This window comes from Chrysemys picta, chromosome 9 (assembly GCF_011386835.1).
Source record: "Chrysemys picta bellii isolate R12L10 chromosome 9, ASM1138683v2, whole genome shotgun sequence".
NCBI classification, from domain to species: Eukaryota; Metazoa; Chordata; order Testudines; family Emydidae; genus Chrysemys; species Chrysemys picta.
In genome coordinates this window covers 29,506,725-29,518,969 of record NC_088799.1, presented here as the reverse complement: position 1 = coordinate 29,518,969, position 12,245 = coordinate 29,506,725, and the positions used below count along the sequence as shown (strand labels likewise).

The 12,245-nt window shown below is 35.4% G+C and overlaps 1 long non-coding RNA gene across 2 annotated transcripts in view; it reads left to right on the top strand.

Moving 5' to 3' along the window:
* LOC101952782 (uncharacterized) overlaps positions 1 to 12,245 on the top strand; it is a 35,703-nt gene that overhangs the window by 10,834 nt on the left and 12,624 nt on the right. Inside the window, exon 1 of one of the 2 annotated variants that reach the window (XR_002889294.3) lies at positions 2,487 to 3,836. The exons of the other annotated variant lie outside the window; for it this stretch is intronic. This is a non-coding gene — a long non-coding RNA (uncharacterized LOC101952782). Of the gene's footprint in view, positions 1 to 2,486; positions 3,837 to 12,245 lie in introns of those variants that run through there. 2 annotated transcript variants of the gene reach the window in all.

Below are 12,245 nucleotides of genomic sequence, written 5' to 3'. Positions count from 1 at the left end.
CGCACAATTGTATTAATACTATGTTGTGCAATTATTATCCTCCATCCCTCATTCATACAGTTTTTTTTGCCATTTTGAAATAAGAACTCTGCATTTAATATCAAACATTCTTTATTAATGAAACACATTGTTTAGCTTGTCATGTTGTAGTGATACTATTCTGTAAGTACTTTAAGCATGGGTACTCTGTGGGTGTTTTCTTCAAAGCAAATGGAAAATCTGGAAAGAAACAAACACTGTGTATGGTTAAAGATTAGAAATAGAAAAAGCTGGTTAAAAGGTACTACAGTATGTATATTGCACTGTTGAAAATGCCATCTGGTGTTATCTAGTAATTAGCTGCATATCCCTATTATTATATATTTTTCTTGCAACATAAATTAGAAGTGTCAGAGCTAGATCATGAAGTATTCATGCTTTATAAGTGTTTAGGTAAATAAATGCCTCTGTGACAATCTCCACAAAGTTTCTTTTGTAACTCTATATTTAGTGGTTGCATTGAAAAGGCTATTAGGTAACTGAATTTGGGTACAAATTAAAATAATTTAGGATTTTTGCATCTAACAAGTGTTTTTTCCATAAAATTAGAAGATTATGAGAGCTTGTTATCAAAAGAGACCACTTAAGAAAATAGTCAATTAAGAAGTAAAATTTCAAAATAACCCTTTTTTTTGGGACCACTCTGCATAATATAAAGTGTTTAAACTCTTTTTGCAGCAGTCCTGCTGGCTTTCTGTTGCTTGATATTCTGACCATCTTTGAACCCTTGAACTCTGACAGAGAGGAGGGACTTGGAGAGGTTGTCATCTGATCTATGTATGAAGGCAAAAGGAATAGCTTTCCCCTTTAATAGCACTCCTTTCTGCTTAACAGTTGGTGGGAGATTAAAATGATCTAGGTGGATAAGGCAGGTTAAAGGTCAAGGGACACCACAATTTTTCCCCCTGCATGTCAAAATATAGAAAGGTCGTTAGAAGTTAAAATTTTATGTCCTTTCCCCAAATATTTCAGTCTATTTATTCACTATTTTTTATAGTGAATTCCAATTCTTCAGGGGACTGGACCCCCACCAGGCTACTGTCCAGCCTGCATAGTCGTCAGGTGCTGACATTTTGAGTTTCAGCCATATTAATTGCTGGATAAAGGCTATAATCCCCTTGCTTTGAAGCCGAAGGCTGATTTTTAGGCAGTACTTCAAAAGCAGCACACAACTGAAGAGGCATATTTCCTACTAGCACTGAATCAACATGATTTACTCTGTTTGCATTCGTCTACATAGGCCTTGCATATTTGGCTGCACAACAAAAAGGTGCGATCTGGCTATAATACAGACCAAGGAGAAGTTTTTACTATCCTGAAGTTGATAAATGACCTCATTTGAGACATACCATTCCAGATCTTTGCTTTAAGCATCATTAATAAAGTATAAACTCCTATATCATACTTTTGTTACCAATGAAAAAACTTGCCTTATGCAATTTGATTTTTTTTCTTCCCCTGAAACATCATATTAAAACTATAATTTAGAGTCAGGCTGAGTCCTAAAGCCTATCTAAATAAAGGCCGTGTTTTTAAAAATGCTAAACCTCCTCAAAACACTGTTTTAATATCTTAAACACTGCAGCTTCTTAATTAAATAAGACTGTGAACAAGAACTTCATATCCAGCAGGAAATGTCCTTTATTAATTAAACATATTGTTTAACTTGTTTGCAAAAATGCCCATAAGTGCAAAGAAATTTCCAGCCAATATGGAACGTTTTATTGGTGTGTATTTCACTTATGGCTCTCTATCTGCAGACCTGCACTATAGGGACTTTCTCATACAGGATTTGCCAAGTATACTTAGTGTTATGTTTGAGAAAGATTAACAGTATTTCAGATCAAAGGAGAATCCTGCTGCATGGTCTTAGGAGATTGTCATTCTCTCCCATTATGGCTCATTTGCACAAGATTTTCATGTAATATGAGCCATTGTTTTGATGGCAGTGTCTTGACATACAGACAGGGCCAAAATGCATTGCTGGGTCCTAGTCAGTCAGGCTGGGGGGTATCTTGGTCCCAAAGAACTTGCCAATCATAAAATACAACTTCTATTTCAGTTATGTTTAAGCCTTGATCAGGTGGGAAACTTTTGCATGAGCCTGGATTCCAGAAAAGAGCTAACAATGGTCATTTTTATTAGAGCTTAGATGTAATTTTAACAAGGCAAAGTTTTGATTAGTCTGACATGCACACAGCAAATTATGAGTAGTTTTGGTGAGCGATGTATTCCTAGGGCTTGTTTGTTACTTCTAAGTAATCAGTTTATTTTAAAGTATTCCACAAAGTGGGAAAGCCTTGGCTTGTAGTGACACATGAAAATTTATTTATCTTAATATTTACTTTTAGGAACCTAGTTTTAAGGCTCAGATGTGGTATATATATTGTATTGCAGAATGTTTTAGGATCAATTGAGTTGTTAGTGAACTGCACACACAAAAAAGTACTTCTAGAATACTTTTCTTCAAATCTTGTCTTTCAGCTAATAATTAGTTGGGGAAGGTCAGATTACATTGGCAAATAAGAATTAAATCACACACATGCACAAAAAAAAGCATGTTAAAGCAATATTTAGAGTCTGACTTATATCCACAAATACATTCAGAGCTAAGCCTGTTACTTTGGCTTTAACACACCCCGCAGTGCTTAGGTGGTGTAGGGAACTCAAGGCACTAACAGATGTGAGATATCCCAGGCCTGATCCTGTAATTCTTACTCAGGCAAAACTCCCATTGACTTCAGACATGGACTGCAGGATACGCACTCTTCCCTCCCGGCTAAAGTACATAGGTGCAGTTGTGCAAGTTAAATATAGAGTGTCAGCCTTAACTGTAAGTTTCCTTGATTTTTGCTGATTTAAATCAACATTAAGATGATTTTATCAACTTTTTTTACCCCTTTGAGGATTTGTAATTTGTTCTTTCTACTGTGGAAAAAAACCCCAACAACAATTTTTTAATGGAAATGTCTAACATGTGGCACATTATGATGAACATGATGGACATTTGAGACATTTACTTGGAAGAAGTAGTGGCTCCTTTCCAGCAGTTACATTTTCCTGTGACTCACAAGTGTGAAGATACAATGTTAAGATATGCATATATAAAGTTCTGAAGAAAAGTGATTGCACACTAGCTGGCTATAAAATGTAAACGCCAAGCATCTTTCTTGTTCGGTATGTTTGTGTTTATGTCTAGACAACATTATGGACAAACACCTGTAATATTTCTCTGTAAACTTCCAAGTACTTTAGAGATAAGGAAATGCAGAAGAAGAGCCCCAAAATAGTATATTTGAATTTCTTCTCATCCTTGCAATTAAAAATTGTTCCTAAATACTTATGGCTATTTAAAAAAAATTATATGTAAGTTTTAGGATGGAAGAAACATTATAGCCAAATTACAGAGGTTTGCCAAATGGAGATTATAATGAAAACCCTGAAAAACATTTAACTTTGGTTATGATAGCGGGCACCCAGTATTAATTTGTTGCATAAGGGTTTACTTTAGTAAACTCATCACATAAAATGCAGTGTAGAATTTGTGTCAACAATTCCACTGATATTTAAGGGAAACTAAAAATATAAAAGCATCAAGCTTTTAAACAAATATTTTTCCCCCTCATCAGGAAATGCTTGCAAAATACATGAACAACAGCGCCCTCTACATTTGGAAACCCTACGATGATTAAAAACAGACTTTAGTACTTGCAAAAGGAAGCCTTTTAAAGTCAATAGTAGCCAGTTGCAGCAGCTGTTTTGGGGGGCCGAGGGGTGTTATGATGAGTTTCTAAGAGGTATGTAGCATTATAAAATTACACATTACCATGTTTTATTTAGAGTTACAAGAGTTCCCTTAGTATAGTAATAAAAATAATAAAGTGTACAATAGACGTTATGTTACACTTTTCAATTCCCTAAAACATAGTTTAGACACACAGTATAACTTTTTTGAAAGGGAATATATTGCACAGCATTGTTTGGCTTTTAAAATATTTGCACTCTAGTCTTTTAATGTTATTTTTACTATTTTATTTAGAAGCGTAAGTATTCGTTTCCTTTGTTGATTAGATATATAGTTATGATATTCTCGGAATATGCAGTAAAGTCAGGGACTAGTCTAAAAGAATGTCTGTGTGAATCTTTACACATAATGACTGAAATTAAATTTGGAGCTAATTGTAATATTTTTGCAGATCTCAAAGTGCAATTAGCCAGGGAAGTATATGCTATTGATAATTTCATCATTTGAACAATGCATTTTCATGTTATAAACACTACACAAAGAAATACACTCATTCTTCCTGTGTGAGAAGTTTTTATATGGTATTTCTTAATCAACAAAAAATTAAAAACAAATATTTTCCTGGTATCTATATAGTCATTTAGCATAATTGAGATGCTAATTAACTTAGTACTATTCTGAGTATATACATGTAAAAAGTATGGGATGTTTTGTAATTTTAAAGTAGCTATTTTAGTTATTTTCAAACTGAAAAAATATTTTCTTTAAGCCAATGGCAGTGTGCATTTTATTAACAGTGTATATATAAATATAGAAAAATAAATGCAAAACATGTTGAAATAGTTAATTTAAAAACAATAATATTTTTAGCCCTTCAAAGTCCGATATACTTTAATTCTTTATCATTATATTACGTCTTGCTTAACTAACTAATTCTTCCTTTTTAATATGCAATTAGCATCTAATAGCTTTTGCACATAGAAAGCAAGATTTAAATGTGCTCAGGATTCTTTTTACATTGCACTACTTGGAAAAATACATTTCAAAGGAGTATCTTTACAAAATTGAAATTGTGTGGTTTTTGTGTGTAAATGGAACATAAGGCTATCAGTGCTTAGGATGTTATATTAACACAGACAAAACTTACATTTTAAATTTACTAATTTAAAAAAGAAAAACTGTCTTTTTGGCTAAACAATTTAGGACAGCGAGAAATGTCTAAAATCATTACATTTCTGCAGATCTGCCATAGAAACGTAAGAGGAATGTAAAGACATGTCTGAGTATTAATATAAGCTTAGATTATTGCAGTTAAAGTGATTTAACAATCAAGCAACAATAGTTCTTTGTTATAGTTCTACTTTTATGCCATTTAGGTTGCCACTTTGAAAAATATGAAGCCATGTACTAAATTTACAAAGACAAAGCACCAATGGCTCTAAGTAGCACTGTGTTCATTTTAAGAGCAAATTAAAAGAGTGGAAGAATGGTACAAATAATTGTTTCATATGTTCTTTGCTTGTGACTACTGTAATCATCCAGGCTGATTTACAAATGTAGACTTGTAGGTTTCTCAGCTTCCTGCAGTGTAGAAGACTGTTACTTTGGCACTCACACTCATGCCCTTGTAATCACCACTCAAAACTGTGCCCTGGTACTTCCAATTCCCAGTCTCTTGATTGAACACCTCATTCTGTGCTAACAAGGTGTCCAAGGTATTTGAACAGGGGCTGCAGTAGGAAAATTGTTAATGGTTTTGCTCATTAAGAGTTGCAGCACTAGTTTTGGTAATTTGGTAACTGTCTAAATTGCAAGTTGATTTTTTCCCCCTTCATTTTAAAGAATGATGCTAAAATGGGAGACGAGTGACATAAACAGCTACAACCCCCCAGGAGAGTGGTTAAATGGCTGTATTTGTATTAATGCAAAGATTTTTTCACAGGGTAAATGGTATTATTTTATTTCTGAGATTATATTTTAAAGTTATTGACAAATATAAAACAAGTATAAAAAGAAAACATAAATGAAGAAAGATACACAAAAAGAGAATCACATCTCTGTGAAACAGCCTGAAGTTCTCACAGAAATTGTTTAAAAAACAAGCCTATTTCATTAGATAGTAACAAAAAGTTACCAAGAATTCCAATTGGGCTTTACTGGGATCTTGCAAACACCAGGGTTTAAATCAGGAGTAAGTTTGTTGAAGTCAAAGAAGTTACATCAGTATAAAACTTGTTTAAGCGAGATTGCGATGTGGCTTTAAGAGTCTTAAATAATCCTCCTGAAACAGTGTAAATTAAGAGGAAAATATTTTATGTTCACAAAGGGCCTGATCCTGCAAACCTTAATCAAACAAAAGTCTCATTGACTTTGAGAGGAATTTTACTCAAGTAAGGAGTGCAGGAGTTGTGCCACAACACAGCTATATAGACTAATTAAGGTATATTTTACAAAATACAGCTAAGGAATTTATCTACTTATAAATGTAATGTCTCACTTGAGCTTATTGATTTACGTCCATGGGCTGTTTAAAATTATAAACATCATCAGGTCAGATTCTGTTCTCAGTTACATATCTTAAACTCAAAGTAATTCCACTGAGTATTCTGAGAGTAGAATTTATCCTGTGGAAAATAATTTAAAAATGGGGGTGGGGGTTGGCAAGTTACTTTAAGAAGGAAAGAAAAAAATAAATGTGTTATGTAGATTTTATTTCCCCACTAAAGTTTAAAGTATCACCAAGAACATGAGGTCTAGTCTCTCTCTCTCTCTCTCCCCCTCTGAATTAAAAGTAGTTTCAGGTATTGCCCCTGCCCCGAATCCTCCTGCCAATTTTTGTGATTTTACAATCACATATACCTAATTTTAAAAAATGTTTTTCTCTCCTCTCCTGCTGCCTAAAAGACGCACACAAACACCAGAGGAAAGTGACTGACTATAAAAAGGAAACACTAATACTGATCATGAAAAAATATTGTCAAATGCACACAGTAAAAACAAACTGAAAAGAGAATGTTTTTTTCTAATTTCTCTCCATTACAGTAATCTTAAAAGTTCCTTGTAACAACACTAGGCAAAGCATTTTCAGACAAAAGTGTGCCTTTTAAGTTGACAGTGTCCTTTTAGGTTATGGTTCAAAGTTGTTTACTGAACAAGCACCAATTTAAATTGAAATAGGAAAAATGTAAAAAAAACAAAAACAAAAAACCCCCAAAGTTTTGCCATGATAGACATATTAACACTATTTGGCCTTTGCAAAAATGTTCCAAACAGCAGGCAATGCTAATCTAATTTAGCGATAGCACAATCCCACTCATTCCTTCTTTAATCAATGCTTTTTTCAGAAACTTATGCCAGCTACAAAATCAGTGTTCAAAAAATCACTCTCTCCACTTGCTGGCTTATTTCTCCAAGGTACACATTTTATTCTTTAATGGTGTGTGTGTGTGTGTGTGTGTGTGTGTGTGTGTGTGTGTGAGCTGAATTAAAAGAACAAAACGAAAGTATCATTTTATTTACAGTGCTGATATATTTTGTTTAGAAATATTGTGTGCATAAATATGTCCACATTGTGTATTGAACAAAACATTTTTATACATACTGTAAAAGTATAGCACAATCTGTTAATTGCATTCAAATGAAGGAATCTATTACTTTTAAAAGCATCTTAAGTATTTTATAGTAATTCCTGGTTTTGTTTAGATTCCATATTTTTTTAAAAGAATATGAATTTATATTTGACTGAAGATGGAAGTTGTGCTAATGTGCAGAAGGCAAAGGACTATTTTAATATAATTTATGTAGCATTTTTTTTCTGTGTGCCCATTTTGTTCTTCTTATCTGACTGCAACATGGTGGTTGCTAAAATTGTAGTAATAATTTCCTGGAATCAGAGTCTGTCTGAATTTCAGTTTCTGATCAGTTTAGTTCTGCACTAGAAAGGGTAGTTTTTTCCACAGACTTGTTTTGTTGTTCCCATGGAATTGAGTGTTTAGATAAAACTACACCTATATAAATCTGAAACTTCTCTTTCTGAGCTGTTGAATGCTGACCATGACTTGTGCATAGAAAAAGTATAGAAATAATGGCATCTTACTATGTAAGGATTTTTTTTCACGAATCAAGCCCAACATTATTTGAATTAATTCTGGTCTCATCACTTTAATATATTATCATTATTGTTCTTTACAAAAAACCAAACAAACAAATAAACAAAAAACAAAAACCCCACAGTTCATGGATATGATAGCAATACCTGTTTGACCTACTTTCCCCATTTTTTTTCTTTAATTATCAGTGAACAGTAGCCATTGCAATTCTTGCTCTTTGATAGATATATTCAATCAGTATAAAAAGATAGTGTGTAAAGTGTACAAATTACAAAGTGTACTATTGTTTTATGGACCACAAGAGTTAATTTATTTTTACCTTGAAAACTCAGTGACTGCTGAAGCAATCAATGAACAATTCTATCAGAAATCTTTATGAAAAAATCAAAATTCTCATCTAATTATAGTCCATCATACATCTAAGTATTATCTGATTGAATTTAGTATCTATGTTACCCACAAAGGACACTGCATTTGAGGTCCGTCCTAAGAGTGCCAACACAAAACTTCCACTAAAAGTTAATGCAAAATACCCAATGCTGAAGTACTTCCCCAACCATACTCCAGCTAACAGAATGAGTACAGGATACTGTGCAATAGCTATAGTCTAAAAAAAATTTTTTTGCCAGTATTTTCATAACTGTAGTTTCCCCTCTTCTTTTCTTTGCTCCACCCAGACCTAATTTTGCTCCCCAGGGTGTTGTCTGAGTATCTAACCATGGGGTGATGTGTGGAATGGGGAGGGAGAAGTTATTTTCTTGCCAGGACAGAGAGCTGCAACCACTGGTGTAACCCTAATGTGATCCCCTTTTCAGGGGGAGAATAGGAGGTTGTGCATAACAGGTCCTCCACCCCAGCCTCTAGCTGCACTCCACTTCCATCTCCTCCCTACATGCTAGTGGACAAAGAGTCCCAACAGGGATGATCTCTGCTCCATTCAGATGGTTTGTACCCCAAATCCATCCCGTTCAGTGGCACTACCATGGTTCCATTGCCAAATTAAACTTCATGGCCCTGGATTAGGGGCAGTATGTGCACATTAAGCACAGACACACTGGAATAGAAAAGGCTGCAGCTCTACCTTTATATTGCAGCGATTGCTACTGCAGTTGAAAGGAACCTGACATACCAGACTAGTTGAGACAGAAGATATGACATTCTTCCTGCTGTCATTTAAGTCAATGGGAATTTGCCATTGACCTAAGCAAAAGCAGAACTGGGCCCTCCCTTTTCTCACCCCCCCCCCTTGGTTTTTTCACCTTGAGAAAAGAACGAGTAGGAACTTTGTGGGCTCAAGTAGTCAAGTTAAGCACTCGGTGATGTCCCCGGTGCTGAGAGGAATTAACCTTCAAGGCCACTTCCTTAATGCAAGAATGCAGTATAAAAAAGGGCTGGACTTTGGATAGTGTGTGTATAGGTCTGAGGAGAGGTAGGCTTAAATCTGACCCTGCGCTTGCAAATGAGCCACATGCACTCCCATGTTTGGCCTGACTCTCCGACAAGGCAGGAGTAACTCAGAAGCCATGCAGAAATTCTCTATTACATGATCAGGTGTCTTGGCATTTCCTATCCTGCTTGTCACTTTATACTGTGTGCTTATGTGTGCCAACAGTCCACACACGCTCTGCAAAAGATGGAGCCCAAAGTATTAAATTGTTTTTAAATTGGCACTGTTGATTTTTAAATCCCTGGATGGTTTACACATTGGCTATATTCAATAACTTTGCAAGTGAATGTAATGGTAGCAGTGGGAGCAGTTCTATGAAGTTGAAGGAAATTGCTGCATGACTAATTTCAACTATCCTGGGCTACCTCCTCCATCTTGGAAATACTATTTTCAAAAATGTTGTGTACTTTTATGTCTGAGACATTAGGATGGCCTGTGTGTTTCCTTATGGGGGATTGGTGACTGGCCAATCAGGGATGTTCACTTAAACCTTTTACAATAACTCAGAGAACTCTCGCACTCCATGCATGAGTAACTATTTTATACCAGGCTTATTAACAATTCCAGCTTTAAATGTAAACATAGTTACAGTCACCAGTACTGAACTGATAACAGAACTGGACAGATGGGCTACAACCCATCACAGTGTTAATGTCCACATTTTTCTCTCCTATTGCTTAAAATAATTGCTCATTTTACATACTTTTGCAATCCTTGATGAGACCATCTAACTCCCTAAAGGATAAATCCATGTTTTTTGCAGAGAATTTAAGGGGGAGGAGTCAGAACTACTGTAGCTTTTGGGTTCAGTTTGTTCCTTACTTTGAGCGGCAGTGTAATGTCCAGTGTGTGCCCATTTGCAGTAGCCTTTGCTTTTTGGATATGAATTATGGAACGAGAGGAGTATGGGCAAAAGTCTCATTCCATATCGACAACAACAAGTACAGCATGAGCCATTCAGGTTCTCAGATAAACTGCACTGTGCTGGATTAGAGACACTTTGGTACCTTTATAGGAAACATTTTAGCAGAAGCATTTTTGGTCAAGAATCATTGTAATAATATTGGTGAATCTATCAAGTGAAGAGCCAAAGATTTTTTGCCAGTTTGCCAGATTTTTTCCTAGTATTTTTTAAGACTCTTTAGTTCTCTCTCCTATGCATTTGACACTGCTCTTTCCTGATTTTAATCAAAAGTTGCTTTTGGTTAGAATGGTTACTTGCATTGCATAGATGTGATAGCAGGAGAAAGGCACTGGAATTCCTTCTTCCCTTTTGCTTTTGCTTAGTGTGCAGTGTGGAGGGGCAAATGTTGGCCCCTGTAAAAGACTATAGCAATATCTGCTGCTGTATGAGCTCCCAGAGCCTCACGCACAAGGCTTCTGGAGCTTCCTCTGGGGCAGGGTGCCTTTCCTCACTGTGGTTTAAAGCTACATTCTGCCTTAAAGCTTACTGCTTAGATTTTGTGTAATTGGCTTTAAATTAAATTTGCCTTGCTACCCCGCTAGTGTGCAGCGGAGTAGGACAGGGCACAACTGTTTTCTCTTCACTTCTTGCGTATTGGGGAGTTTTGGGATGGAATATTGCAATACCCTCAGTGAGGGCTATGCCTTAAAGGCATAACTGGGCTCTAAATACTTTGATTTCATTCATGATATGTGGCATGGAAGCCGCAGGGTCAGAGATCATTATCTAAATATCATCTGTTTATATAATGCTACATTTAGAGCCCCAGCGTGTATAACACACAAGCCAACATTACATAACACATTTGTGGTAATGTTACTTCTTTAGGAATCTAATCCATAATTTAATAGGCCTCACTAGTAGGATTTTTTCCTTGCTATTCCGTCTAAATTGTCCCTTGCTTAATTTCATCCTATCATTCCTAATTATACCTCATTTTTACTACACCCAGATACTCTACTTCATTAATGTACATAGCCCCCAATCTACACGTCCTGTCGTCTCTATTTGGCCAAGCCAGACATATTCAGATTTTTAAATCTTGCTATTGTGAAACAGAACAAGAAAATGGATCAATGTAATAATTTAGGGTTTGATCCTGCTCTGCCTGAAATCAGTAACACAACATCCAATTGGAGCAGGCTCAGATCCTTTGCTGATTCCCTTTCTGGCATATTCAGTGGCTAACACATTATCATCTATCTATCTATCTAATCTTTAAAAGATAAATGTTATATTTGGTGAACTAAAAGAAAGAAGAGAATACCTTTCAGCAACAAGCATGGAAATGTGGATATGGAACACATGTTGGAATTTCTTGAATCCTGAGAAGAAAAATCTGAGCCATACAATAAACCTGGACTATATTTATTTGTGTCTTCTAGATAAGCAATTTCCATTGTGATGTGTTATCTCAGAAATTGGATTATGGAAAATTGAGAATAATGGGCCGTATCATGCCTTCAGTCCACGTGCAGAACTCACACTGATGTCAATAGGCACTTCCTTCACAGACTGAGGCCCATATACAACCCATAGAATCAAGACGAGATTTTTCACATATATAACGACAAAATTAATGGAGCATTGTAATCCATTTTAAGATCTAATGAAATACACCCTGATTTAAATTGCAATTAAACAGAGAGATGTCAATAGACATTGATGAGTTTCCACATGAAGACAACAAAATTCCTGCCACCACCATACAGCCTTTGAGGGGTAATGGCTCATAGACTCTAAAAACACATTTACTCAGAGCATTATTGATTAAACATCTATGGAGGCTTAAATGTGTGAATTATACTTCAGTAGTAACATATAATTTACACATCCAAAATTGGATCTGTTTTGGAAAGATGGAAGCATCCCACATGATGAACTTCAGAATTACCTAATGGCATCCAGTTTTAAATAATGTTAACCCCTTTATTCAGTTCT